We start from the raw sequence: 14,998 nt of genomic DNA, 5'->3' as shown, positions 1-14,998 counted from the left end.
TGGGAGCCAGGGCCACTCAACTTGGTCTCACACTCTGTGCTGAGTTTTTCCAGTAAGTTCCCAAGTTGCCAGGGTGGTTTCATACAATGGTTTCCCTCACAAGCTGTAATTGGCCCTTAATACACAGGAAGACACCAGGGAGGTTTTATGGTGTGTTCAGGGCTTTTGAACCAGGAACCAGATTCCTCATCTCCCCACACCCCCACCCTGCACACCCTCTTTTCCTTTTGAAGTCAACAGGAGCCCTGTTTAGGGTGTCTAGCAGGAACCAAAGATCTGGTCTAGTGAATTGTTAGAAAAATGTATTAAAATGCTTAAAGGGAGATTAAGTTACACAAGAAAATACACTTGGGCCAGAAGTGACTGCAGTCAGAGCCACCTGAGGAGGGTCCGCAGGTCAGAGAAGAGAAGCAAATGTCTCTTAAAAATTTAGTGAATGTCTCCTGTGCCTTGGGAAGAAATAAGGCTCCGTTGTCCTTGACGTGTTTAAAATATGAATTGCCAATTAACAATACGATTGGCAAATTGCTCTACAATTAAAAACATAGAAATGTTGTTAGAGGCAATTAGAATAATTGTCACATGTTAATTATGGGTTGATGGATTTTGCATGCTGCCAGCAATTACCCTTTGAGCCTGAGATTTTTCTGAACAGAATCCAACCCCATAAAGACATTGATATAATATGAACTGTCTTCCTTGCTGGCATGCCTACTGTCTTTTTAGTGTCTTTTAAGGTATGTAATTATTTTTAATTAGGCTTCCAGGAGAAATTTTCTGAATATATATTTTGCTAGGTCATCCTTAGAAAACCTTGTATCCAATCCAAAAGCGGACGGGAAAAGAAGAAGCTACAGTGGAGAGCCAAGCGAACTTCAGTTTTGATATTTACTGCCTTGCTATAGCTTAGCCTTTGGTAACCTCAAAGTAAAGTAAGGAAAATAGATACCTGACAGGGTTGTTAGATAACGTTGATCTCTCTCTCCTCAGTCACTGTGCAGGATGAAATCGTCGACATTGGAACCTACATGTAGTGTCTCCTAGCCCTTCTTTGCTCTCTCTCCACTCTTGGAGAATATGGTTCTTAGCTTTGTCCTCTTCCCTGGTTTTGCCTACTCTGGTTTTGCCTACTCTAGACCTTCTCATCTCAAATTCGGGATCCTCCTACATAGAGTCATGGAGTCAGTTATCTTCACATGACTGCTCTACCTGCAAAGAGAACACTAAAATTAAATCATGTTTATTCTTGGTTCATGTCCTATCTTCTTTACTGGGACACCAGCAAAGTCTCTTGCAGAAGTATTGATCTGGGGTCTGCTGATTTTCATCTGCACTCCTAATTTGGCCTGCAGCTGATTTTTGTGGATATCGAAATGTAGTTATAGCCAGTTGTTTACATACTGCCCGTGGCTGTAGTTGAGCTGCAAGGACATAAGCAAGTATGTTGTGGAATATTATTTTAATTATGTAAAGGTGTGCTGCTTTTGTTTATGTTGCATTTGTTTAATTATAGATGTGTTGCTGTTTCACCTTGCCTGTCTAAGGCACCTGATTGGTCTAATATAAAGTTGAATGACCAATAGCTAGGCAGAAAAGGTGGGACTGCTGGGCAGAGAGAATAAGTAAGAGGAAGAATCTGGGCTTGAGCAAGAAGGAATGAGAGAGAAAGATAGATAGATAGATAGATAGATAGATAGATAGATAGATAGATAGATAGATAGATGCCCAAGGCCAGCCAGGCAACCACCAGCCAGCCAGACACAGAGTAGAACACACAGAGTGGAAGAAAGGTAAAAACCTGGAGGCAAAACGTGGATGTAGAGAAACAATTTAAATTAAGTTATCAGAGCTAATGGGACAAGCAGAAGCAGAAGCTAAGGTTGAGGATTCATAACTAATATTAAGTCTCCATGTCTTTATTTGGGAGCTGGTTCGTGGTCCCAAAGAAAGCCTGTTACCCAAGTATTTGCTGTGAAGACACTATGGCCCTCAAAACTGAAAATGTTTACTGTCTGACCTTTCACAGAGAAAGTTTGTCTGCCTATCTTAGCAAGTACCTGCTTATCTTAACTCCAGAGAAAGTTAACACATTTAATGACCAGTCTTTCCTCTCACATCTTTTACATTAGGGCCAGAAGCTGAGGGATGTCTTTCTTTTTTTTTCTTTTTATTAAAAATTTCCACCTCCTCCCCTCCTCCTATTTCCTTCCCCCTCCCCCTCCCCTCCCCTTCCCTCTCCAGTCCAAAGAACAGTCAGGGCTCCCTGCCCTGTGGGAAGTCCAAGGTCCTCCCACCTCTATCCAGGTCTAGGAAGGAGAGCATCCAAACAGACTAGGCTCCCACAAAGCCAGTACATGCAGTAGAATCAAAACCCAGTTCCATTGTCCTTGGCTTCTCAGTCAGCCCTCATTGTCCGCCACATTCAGAGAGTCCGGTTTGATCACATGCTTCATCAGTCCCAGTCCAGCTGGCCTTGGTGAGCTCCCATTAGATCAGCCCCACTGTCTCAGTGGGTGGGCGCACCCCTTGCGGTCCTGACTTCCTTGCTCATGTTCTCCCTCCTTCTGCTCCTCATTGGGACCTTGGGAGCTCAGTCCAGTGCTCCGATGTGGGTCTCTGTCTCTATCTCCATCCATTGCCAGATGAAAGTTCTATGTTGATAAGCAAGATAGTCATCAGTGAGGCTATAGGATAGGGCCAGTTCAGGCACCCTCTCCTCAGCTGCCCAAGGAACAAGCTGGGGACATCTCCATGGACACCTGGGAACACCTCTAGAGTCAAGTCTCTTGCCAACCCTAAAATGGCTCCCTTAATTAAGATATCTACTTCCCTGCTCCTATATCAACCCTTCCTCCATCCCAACCATCCCATTTCCCCAAGCTCTCCCCAATCCTCCCCTTCTCCCTTCTCTCTCCCCATCTCCCCTTACTCTCACCCCACCCCCACCCCCAAGTTCCCAATTTTAATGAGGAACTGGAGTTACAGGCAGTGTGTGCCTCTTGAGGTGGGTGCTGGGAGTTGATCCTGGCTTCTATCTGCTGAGCCATCTCCTTAGCCACCACCCTAGCATCACTTCCTAAAAGTGCTCTCCTCATGGTACCCAATCTCTTTCCTCATTATTATTTTTAAAATCTTTCTCATTTATTACTATTATTAGGAGACAGTATTAGGGTGTCCTGTAGCCTGGGGGGAGGGGCTTCAAACTTCACTCACGTGCAGCTGCGGATGGCCTTGAGACTCAGGCCTGGGCCTTGCAAGTGCTATGCTACCACACCCAGTTTATGTGGTGTCAGGAATCAAACCTGGGACTTTATGCTTGGTAGACCAGCACTCTACCAAGCAAGCCTTCTAGCTACTCCTGTGTATGGAAGAAGAGCATTCTAGCAAATGAGTCACACCCCTACCCCATCCTTCTTTCCATCTTCTTTATGATACTTTTGTGCATGTGCATGCAGTGTGTGTGTGTGTGTGTGTGTGTGTGTGTGTGTGTGTGTGAAGTGTGCGCGCTCATGCATATGTGTGTGTACACACTCCCACATTGATTTATGGAAGAGGGCATGAGTATAGAGGTCAGAGGACAAACGTTGGGGTTGTCTTCAGAAATACCATCCACGGTCTCTCATTGGTCTAGGGTTCACCAATTAGGCAAGACTGTCTTCTCAGTGAGGCCCCAGTATATCCCTGTCTCTACTTTCCTGGATTATAATAATAAATTATTATCATCATTATTATTATTATTATTCTCTACTTTTTGGGATTATGAGGGTATGCCTCCACATCTGGCATTTTCACACAGGTTCTGGCAATTGACCTAGGTCCTCATATTTGTAGGGCACACAGTTTATTGACTGAGCCATCTTCTCTGCACCCTTTCTTCTTAATTCTCTAATTTTCCTTTATTTTTTTTCTTCACAAGAGGCTGATAAAACATACAAATGAAATTTATTGCTAAACTGGATGTGGTGGCTCAGGCTTGTAATATCACTACTCAGGAAGATGAAGCAAGAGGATCATCATGAATCTGAGTCCAGCCTGGGCAACATAGTGAGTTCTAGGCTATGATGTGCTACAAAGTAAGCCCTTGCCTCAAAGTGGGGTAGGGAGCATAGAGAGAAACAGAGTTCTCTCCAGGATGTCCAAAATCATTTCCCAGAGTTGAATTGACTTCCATCTAGTTTCTGGAACCTTTATGCTCTCCTCCTGAGGGCATTAGGGTTGCATCATAGGAGAGAACCATACTAGGGCTCCTGGGATACACTTGAATTGACTGGATGATAGCAGAAGAATTCTCCTCTTGGCATAAACCTCAGACTGGTCACACAAGCATATCACTGGACATAGAATGGCAACTTTGTTCCCATAATGCCCCAAGGACTCTAGTACTGGAAGGATGGAGTTATGAAGAGGGTAAATCCCAAGTTCTAGTCCTCTGTGTATGAACTGTGACCTCAGCTGGTAGCCTGTTCCTCCCAAGCTTCAGGTTTTCATTCTTAAGACGTAGTTGCACAGGCTGTGGTATGGCCTCAGTGAACTGATGTTCGGGATTCAGGAACACAGTTGCAAACTGACATGCCCTCAAGGTGGGATGTGACATATAAAATAAGTAGCAGATGCCCATCTCCTACAGGTAGTTAATTCCAAGTTTTCAAAATAAGCACAGAAGATTGAGTGAAGTTTAAGTTTGGCCCATCTCTGTTCCTGGTGACATCTGAAACATAGCAGGCAACAGTTAATATTGGCTTCTCACCTCAGCCAGCCAGTTCTTCAGTCAGCCCGCTATGCTTAATGCTTCTGTTTTCTTCCCACATACCCATCCTGGGTCTCCTTCTAAGCTAGGAGCTGTGTGGGACATGCTGGATCTGAGTCTTGGTCCCTGCTTCCATCTCCATCCCTACTGTTAGAGTTTGGGACAAGTAGATTGACTGATTATAGATATAACTGCAAACTAGCAGCTGAGTTATGAAGATAAGGGGATGAGATTTTGTAAAAACTAGGGAAGTGGCTGGGAATCATGGGGGTAACAACAACGTATAGTGGTTGGGGTAGACAGTAGATTCTGGGTCCTGGTTTCACAGTCTTGGGCAGGTGAGTTACTGATGTTCCTGTACTTTAGAGCTCTGCTCTGCAAAATGAAAATACTAGATGGCTTCGCACCAACATACAGCCTCTCACCCAGGTTACCCAAATGCCATGCAGAAGCTTAAGAATTGGGAAACTTGAGCGTCAATCATTATTACTAAGTTGTCACACGTTTTCTAGAATATTTTCTGCATTTTGAGTGTCATCCCCTCAAAAGTGCACGTGTTAGAAATGTAATCCCCCACCCCAGTTCAGACGTTCATCTAAAGTGCATTAGGAGGTTGGGGTGGTTATTAGTGTTAGATGTCATAGAGTAAAAGGATCACTGTGTCATTAATAACCTTAAAGTATTTAATTTCTGCATGTGATGTGTTTGTGTTAGTGTGGGTCCACACGTATCACATGTATTTAGAGGTCAGGGAAAAAGTTTCTTTTCACTGTGAGACCTAGAGACAGAATTCAGTTCATCAGGACCTCTTCTTCTCACTAAGCCATCAAACTGGCCCATCATTAGGAACATTGTAAGATGAGAAGAAACCTCATCTGTGTTACCATGTGACACCACACTGTGAGGCAGAAAAAGGCCATGACCAGGTGCTGAGCAGACATTAGCACCATGTTCTTGGACTTCCCAGGCTCTAGAACTGTGAGCTACATAAGCCTTCTTTCATTGTAGTCATCTGGTATCAAGTATTTCGCTATAGCAATATTGTTAGCATCGGGAGTTTCATGACATAGGAAACTGCACATTTCTGGGCAAACCCAGGTAGTTTGGCATCCTCGTTCTCTTTGAAGCTGCTGTCTATTGTGTGACTTTGGTGAATTTAGACTAAATAGGTGGATCTCTAACTTTATCTTGCCTGAAACACCTATTGTTAAAATAAAATGCTGGTTCCACCACCCGGGGCCGGGGTAGGACCTGATTCATTCTGCTAGATAATCACAAGGTCGGTAGCCAGCTAGAAGTCTGGGATTCTATGGCCACCTCCCTGTGATCTGCTTAAAGTCTAGCTTGAGAAAATGAGCTTCCCGTAGAGTAAACCATTTATTGGATGAACAATGTTTACTAAACACCTGCTACTTTTCAACTCAGAACTGAGGAATTGTGCCTAGAAATTCTCTGATGGTATGGCTTGGTGACCTCAACTTTGGATCCTGCTCTGGTGTTTCCCACACTCTGGGCGGTAGAGCTCTTAACACAGAACCAGAAGAGAGTGGAATATAGGGGCTACCCAAGGGAGCAGAGGGCCGCTGTTTATGAGGATACGTTTGAGAATCCATCTTTTTCCTTTAGTGTCTTTGAGACGGAGTCTCACGTAGATCAGGATAGCCTCAAACTAGCTACGTAGCCGAGGATGACCTTGAACTCTTGATCCTTCTGTCTCTGCCTTGACAGTGCTGGTTTTAGCATCAATGTACCTGGTTTACAGGGTGATCAAACCTGGGGCTTTGTGCATGTCTAAAACACTCTACCAACCGAGTTACAGCCGCAGCCCCAAATCCACATTCCGAGAATAAACTAATGTTTTGTGTTTCTTACCTCAAGACAGTGGGAGAGGAGCAATTCTGTGGCCAGCAGAAGAGCCAGAACACATATTACCCAGGAAGCCAAGTTAGACGGTGCCAGCCGGGTTGCACATGGCACTCAATCAAAGATGGTGACAAACATGTCAAGGAGGTCAGTGATAACACTGATCCTTTGAAGTTCCCAATGACAGGTGTATTTGATAAGACTTTTCTTCCTTCCAAACCACTCATGTTTTATTGCCTGTCTACTCAGGCACGCTTGCAGTCTCAGCTATCTCCAGCGATTTAACAAACCCCTCTGGACTCAGTGGCTGCGAGAGAAGTCTGTTTTCACTGGTCATGATTGTCTGGGTTGGGAATCTGAATGAGGGTCACGGGGATGGATCCTTCTGCCCACTCTGTGCTTGCCATGCTCATTTTCACGGCTGTACCCAGCCAGCAGACTGGGCTAAAAAGGGCATCGTGGGGCTGGAGAGATGGTTGAGCCGTTTTGTCCACTTGTTGCTCTTACAGAGAAGACTGGGTTTGGTTCCCAGCATCCACATGGAGGCTCACAAACCACCTGTAATTCCAGTTCCAGGGGATCTGACACCTACTCCTGACCTCTGTGGTCACTAGGGATGTACACACATGCAGGCAAGGAAAACATTCATTCACATAAAAGACAATGACCAGGTGTTGAGCAGATACCAGCACCATGCTCATAATCAAATAAAAAAAATATTTTAAACATTGAGGCTGTCCTGTCAAATCTCGTTATAGTTTTGGCTGTTGACTTTGCCTCTCTGTGCCTTATACATGGCCTCTCTTTCCTTATGGTCTCTGTTCTTCCTGACCTCATTTTCTAGGACAGCCTGGGGCTTCTCATATGGTAGCTGGAGTAGGAAATGGACATAAGGCACAGACGCCAGACTTAGAACTGGTTAGAATGTGACTTCTAGCATAACATATTGGTTAGAGTAAGTCAGTATGTCAATCATTATCCAATGAGGGAGGAAAATTCCATCGTGCTGGGAAGAACTGCTGGTGGCTGTCTTTACTGACTGTTATGCTAGACATGTGATTCTCCGATTCTTACCCACCAATGCACTTCCAACATAAAAGCATGGCTATTTTTATGGGGCAAGAGTCGGGGTTTCTGGGTGACACGATGAAATTTTCTTTGATTTAGAGCATCTATACCCAAGGAAGAGTCAGAATTCCCTCAAGGAAATAAGGAAACGTAAATGATTATCTAAGGAATGCAGTTCCTGGGCTAGAATGGCAGTGACTAGCACAGAATATGTGTCTGTCTGTACATCTGTTTGCTTATTTTGCATTTGTGTATGTGGTACATGCAAGTATGTGTTCGTGAATGCATGGTTGTGCCAACCTGTGCAGGTGCCTGCGGAGGTCAGAGACTGATCAATTGCTTTTCTACCTTCTTTGAAATTTTTATTTGTTTATCTATTATCTATCTGTTCTCTCTCTCTCTCTCTCTCTCTCTCTCTCTCTCTCTCTCTCTCTCTCTGTGTGTGTGTGTGTGTGTGTGTGTGTGTGTGTGCTCATGCCATGGCGTGTGTGGTGAGGACAAACTGTGGGACTTGCTTCTCTCCTTCTACCATGTGAGTACCCTGTCCAAACTCAGGTTGTCAGACTTGGCATAATCACCTTTACTCACTAAGCCATCTCAATTGCAGCTGCCCCCACCTTATTTTGTGTGTGTGTGGGACTTAGGGGGTTTCTTTCTTTCTTGAAAACAAGTTTATATTTAATTTTATGTATATGTGTGTGCCTGAATATATGTCTGTGCACCACATGCATGCAGGAAGTCCTTGGAGGTCAGAAGAGGCATCAGACCCCTGGATCTAGAGGTCTAAGTGGTTGTGAACCACTGTCTAGATACTGTGATGTGGGATTCCCCTCTGTATGTTGTGATTACCATTAATGAATAAAGAAATTGTCTTGGCCTATTGATAGGGCAGAACTTAGCTAGGCAGAAAAAAACTAAACATAATGCTGGGAGAAAGAAGGGCAGAGTCAGGGAGAAGCCATGTAGCCTCGCTGTGAACTTTACCAGTAAGCCACAGCCACGTGGCAATACACAGATTATTAGAAATGGGTTAAATTAAGATATAAGTGTTAAGCAATAAGCAGCTAGAGCTAATGGGCCAAGCAGTGTTTTAAATAGTATGGTTTCTGTGTGATTATTTTGGGAGTCTGAGCAGCCAGGAACCAACAAGGAACCCTCCTCCTTACAATAAAACTGGAACTCAAACTTAGGTCCTCTGCATGAGCATGGTCCTCTCCCCAGATCTGAGATAGTTCCTTGATGTTTGCCTAGACTCATGGGCCAATGGGCTCCCTCTTGTCTCCATCCTGCCCTCAGCATTGGGATTCCAGATGCACCCTGCCATGCCTGGGTTTTTATATGGATGCCAGAGATCCAAACTTAGTTCCCCATGCTTGCATAGTAAGCACTTTGCCCATTGAACTAGCTCCCAGCCTCTCTGTCTATATGTGTAAGATAAATTTGAAATGTGTAATAAACCCAACTGTCCTTTTGGAAACAAATATAACAGGTCATAAAATTCACAAATGCTTCTTATTAATCTGCATGTGGCTCAAAGAGAAAGAGTTGAGTGGCACCAGAGAATGTAGCCTTTTTTTTTTGGTTGTGGTAGTGGTGTGTGTGTGTGTGTGTGTGTGTGTGTGTGTGTGTGTACGTGTGTGTGTGTTCTCCAGAATCTCATGTGCAGCAGATGTTTTGAATGCTCTTCAGTTTAGGGGCAATAATAGAAACCACATGCTTGCCTTTATTTTTGAAATTGTTTTAGTAAGGGCTTGTGAAAATATGGAAAATGTAAACACGCACCAGCATATACAAATACATAATGTGCAAAGAAGCCGGCCTGTCATACAGCACTGAGGGGCCCCACAGTGGCATGAGGGATAGGTGTGGTAAACACAAATGACCTGGTGTAATTGCCCATCGTTAAATGTGCAAATGAATCATGACCTAGGTAAAGGCAGATTCTGAGGCTGGGGGTGTTGCTGGGTAGAACATTTGCCTAACACGCTTAAGGCTCTGGGTTGAGTCTCTAGCACCACATAAAACCAGAGAGGTGGCACAGGCTTGTGATCCTAGCACTTGGGAAGTAGAGGCAGGCAGATAGAAGTTCAAGACCCTCCTCAACTACGTAGCAAGTTTGAGGGCAGTCTGCTTTAAAGAGGACAGATTCTGAACTAGTGGGTATGGGGAGGGCCGAGGTCACACGCTGAGAGGCTTTATGGATGATGGTGCTGGCTAGGTTTAAACAGTAGTACACATGCATTAGAAGTGGGAAGGAGGGGCCTGACAAATGTCCTCCCTTAAGATGCAGGCATGGCTTAGTGAGCAACTATTGCATGTGTGCTTGAAATTGAACTAGACCATGGAATACTAAGATCAGATTAAACTTGGTCTCGGGACGTAGTGAGCCTCCAGGTTGGAAGGAAAAAGTTAAAAGAAAAGAGAATGGAAACAAAACGATATGAGGAGGTGTAGAATTGCCGAGGATTAACTCTGAGCACGGTTTTGGGTTCCTGCTCATTGTTTAAGTAGGATATGATAGGAGTTGAATGAGCTCAGAGTCTCTGTAATTTCATCCAGAAAAAAAAAAAAAAGGTGACCTTTCAACCTTCTAGTCTGAAAAAACAATTTTTAATGCTAAGATCAAAACAGGGCCTTGTGTATGCTAGGCAAGTTCTTTGCCACTGAGCTCTGCCCTAGCTCTTATCCTTGGAAGTCTCATGAGACTTAGGAGGAATCAAGCCATAACGTGAAATAATGCTTAGCAGATAATAAGTGCTCCAACTGATCAACCATTATTACCATACAAGTGAGGGAACTGAGGGAAATGTCCATGTGTTTTCTGGAAAAAAATAGCTTATTAATATCATAGATAAAATTATGGAAATCTATTAGTAAGTATACAAAAAGAAAATAATTATGACCATTCTCATGATACTCTCAAGAAAGAGGTATCTTGATCTTTTTAATAAGACATTTACTGAATATAAATCATGGATGACAAAAGAATTTTAAGATTTTACTGATTCCTGATTTTGTGTGTCCACAGCTTTCACCTCCGTAAAGTGGAAATAGTTACAACTGTAATATTCAAAACATTTTGCTATCCAGGCATGGTGGCCTGTCAGTTGTCCCAGTGTGTGGGAGGCTGAGGCAGAAGTGTCACTTAAGCTTAAGAGTTCAAGACCAGCCTGGGCAATATAGTGCGACTCAGTCTCAAATCAGAATAACACCTTCTACTCCCAAACCAAACTTTAGGAGGCCCAACCGTCGTAAAGAGTCTGGTGTCTGCAGAGCTGGCTTGCAATGTTGGCCCTGTCACTTATCAGCTCATGTGGCCATGACCATTTCCCTGGTATCTTCCCCCAACAGAGAAAATATATAAAGCACCTAGCAGTGTCACAGGTACAAAACAAATGCCCAGTAAATGACAGCTGTGGCTGTAATATGAAATTGCTTTAAAAAAAATAACCACACAAGGTGTATTAGTTCGTGAGGATGGCTATTCTACGCTGTGATGAATGTGCTGTTTCCGGTTTACATCCAACTGTCTCCTTGGAGTTGCTGGAAGTGAGGAACAAACCTTGTTTCTCTGCACCCCTAATCTTCCACATGCTTCCCTAATCAGCCTCCGGTGATGTCATCGGCCCGTCATTAGAGGCAAGGGGCTGCCTCTTCTGGTGAGCTGCAGGATTTCGAGATGGTCAGAGCTTTATAAAAATCCTGTTAGTCGTTCAGTTAAAATGGCATATTCACAGGTAAAGGACCAGTGTCCCCAGGACGTGGCTTGTGTCAGGGAGTGGACCCCACAGTTGTTAGCCGATATTAATAGTTCTTAGAGGAGGGCAGGAACCCGTGCAGGTCACAGCTGAGTCACAGGCCTCACACATTCTGCTTGTGCAGGCCCAGCAGCTGCAGTTTGACACTAGCCAGAGACCACAAAAAAAAAAAAAAAAAAAAAAAAAAAACAAAAAAACCACCTCACTTCTCCTCACCTCTTTCAGAGGAAAATGCTGGAACTGGAGGCAGGGAGACACCGAAATTCTCTTCCTTCCCATCCCCACCTCATTAACCCCCTCGCCGACTTTCTCCCCATCCATCTCCTTGACAAGATTATTGGGGAAAAGGAGTTAATGAGTACACAGTTGTGTTTTTCTTGGGAGAGAAGTACTAGATGGACTCAGAGCAGGCTGTCATCACTCCTGAGTCCTTAGGGGCTTTACAGGTAATAATTAACCCTTCGTGGTATTCCTGGAAGAGAAAAGCTTGGGTTGGAAGAACCTACTAAGATTTTCCATTTGCAGTAAAACCATGGACTTCTGTTGCTTCAGAGTTTAAAGTTAGTAACACTTAGAAAAGAAGCCTTAGATAATGCGTGTCCCTAAACTGCCCTAAACCATCCCTAAACCGTCCCCTAACACACCCGTGCCCTTATCAGAGCGACGTGTTGTGTGAGAAGGTGTGTAGGTGAGGGCTCCTGTGTACATTGAGGGTAGGACAGAGGAAGACTTTGAATGTCCTCTCTACCTCTCTCTGCCTAATGGCCTTGAAGCAGGGTCTCTTACTGAATCTGGAGCTAGGCAGACAGGTGACACGGCCCAGCCATCCTCTTGTCTCTGCCTCCCATGGCTCTGGGGCTACAGGCACACAGCCAGCTTTTTATGTGGGTGCTGGGGACATGAACTCAGGTCCTCATGTTTCACGGCAAGTGCTCTTCTCCATCGAGCCGCCTCCTCAGCTCAACATAGAGCATTTTTAACTCTCTCGAGCACGGAAGGAACTATCCTTCATTGCCATTCCAAGAATATTGATGCTTAAGAAAAGAAAGAACTGTATAAAGGTTTCTAGTAACAAGGCTGGCTGGAACCTAGGTCTTCTGGTGACCTGTGTACACCAGGCAAGGGGTGTACCACTGTGCTATACTCCTGAAGACTCCAGTGCTTTTTAGTGCACCAAATACCATGTACATCCTCTTTTCGCACCAAGAAGGCATAATTCTGACTCCTTGAAGTTGGAATTTCAATCCCTGTGATCAACCTGCTTTTCTGCTTTGTAGAAAGGAGTGTGTGTATGGGGTGGGGGTATGCCCATGACACATCACACACATGGAGCTCAAAGGACAAACTTGTCAAGTTGATTCTCCGCTTCCACCTTTATATGGGTTCTGGGGTTGGAACTCAAGTCCTCAGACTTGTGCCTCAAGTGCCTTTGCCCACTGAGCCATCTTGCTGGCCCCTTTCCTATTACGTTGTTGTGTGCTTCTCAGCGCAGTTGGGTAATTGAGGTTTTCTAGCAGTGGGGTTAGCAGGATGTATTGCCGAGACTTCTGGATGCAAGGACGCTGGAACGATTCTTAGGGGTGTTCATTCCTTGCTTGTTCCTGCTTGACTAAAGCAAACTGAAAAATCTAAAATGCTTAGCTAAATAGTTCAGGTGCTAAGGAGGTAAAGGCAGGAGGATCAGGAAGGAGTTCGAAGACATCCTCTGTTACCTTTCAAATTCCAGGCTAGCCTGGACTACATGATATAGTTTTTAAAAATAATTAGAGCAGTAGATTAAAATGAGGATCCAGAACACACTGCTCTGTGCTGAAAGGACCACGACTTGTTCTCCTAGCAGGTAGCTTTCCTTAAATGTCTCCCTTGATATCCCTTCCTGGATTTAGGTTGCGGCCACAGATGATTCTTTTCTAAGCTGGATCTCTGCTCTCCAGTCCACATTCTTGCTGCAATCACATGCAGGTTGCTAGTATGTGGGCAGACTTCCATACATGGTGTGAGGAGCAGACATGACTTCATGCTTCGCTGTAGACAAGAAGAACTGCCAAGGCTCAGGCGCCCCGTCCCCCCAAGTCTTTCTCTGTTTGGAATCCTCTTCTCTGGTGGTGTGGCAACCAGACCACAGGGGATGTTGTAGATCTGTGGGCAAATTACCTTGCAGCTAACCAAATCCTGTCCTCTAGGACTCTGGAGGTCCCAAGTGCATCTCATAGCTCCACCTACAAGCATTTGAAAACACTCAGTTGGTGCCAACCGAAAGGTAATCTTCAGTTTCAAGAAGTGCGACCAGCTGTGTTTACTATGCTGTTTGATTCTGGGGTGGGGTGGGGACAAGCTGAAGAGTTCTCTAAGGAAATCCTCACAAGCATTCCGAAAGAAATTACTTTTTTGTTTAAAAACTAAGGGAGGGAGGCAACTGGAGAGATGGGCTCAGTGGTCAGGATCACCTGTTGCTCTTGCAAAGGACTGGGTTTGGTTCCTAGCACCACTTGGAAGCCCACCGCTGTCTGTAACTCCCGGTGTCAGGGGATCTGATGCCACTTCTGATCTCTGTAGGCATGCATGTGTTGCATAGGCATACATACAGGCAAAACGCACAGAAAACAAAATAAGACATTTCCATTGCATTTTAAATCAGGTGTGTGTGCACACGTGTCAAAGGTCAGCTCTCTCCTTCTGCCTTCTGGGTCCCAGGGACCAAATTCTCTCTTGTTCTTCCATCTTAGTACTGTTTTGTCCCAACACTTGGGATGCTGAGGCAGGAGGATTGTTGCAAGTTTGGTGCTAACCTGGGCTACATAGTGAGATGTTGTTTCAAAGAAAAAAAGTGTGTGTGGGGGGGAGGTGATGGAGACATGGCTCAGTAGTTAAGCATGCCATACTTCTTTTGCAGAGAATTCAGTTCTCAACATCCATGTCAGGTGGCTCACAACTACCTGCATCAGGCTACAGTGGCCTGTGGTCTCTTTGGACACCCTGCACTCATATGCGCATGCCCACAGACAGACAGACATAGACATACACACAATTATAAATAAAATAAAAAATGAATCTTTAAAATGCACTCTTTTGTGTCCATTGTTCCTGAAATACTTAAATATCAAGATAGAGAACTTCTTCAATTGGGGGTCTTTTATATTCCCCAACTTATTTTTATTATTATTTCTACCCAAAGGCATGAAAACAGAGGGACCTGTTTCTCCTTATCCAGAAGGAAGGTATATGATTATGTGCACTGTATATGTAGTGGACATGTTCTCGCTCACACCGGCTGAAGCAGTCAAGCACAGTGCTTTCCTGAGGTATCACATTTGGCTTCATTTACACACGCTTGACCACTGCTTTGATATCACTTCAGAGATATACAAAAAAAAAAAGAGAGAAATTGAACATCATTTATCTGATAGTGTATGCAATCGGCAGAAAGGGAAGATCAAAGTCAGGATAAGGAGAACGGCAAACAAGGCTGGGTGTGGTGCACGCACACACCTGCAATGACGTTATTCAGGAGGGTCACAGCTTTGGAGGGAGCTGGGCACAGGGTGAGACAGAGAGGAGGGGA

This window comes from Microtus ochrogaster, unplaced genomic scaffold (assembly GCF_000317375.1).
Source record: "Microtus ochrogaster isolate Prairie Vole_2 unplaced genomic scaffold, MicOch1.0 UNK1, whole genome shotgun sequence".
NCBI lineage: Eukaryota > Metazoa > Chordata > Mammalia > Rodentia > Cricetidae > Microtus > Microtus ochrogaster.
This window is presented reverse-complemented; position numbering follows the sequence as displayed.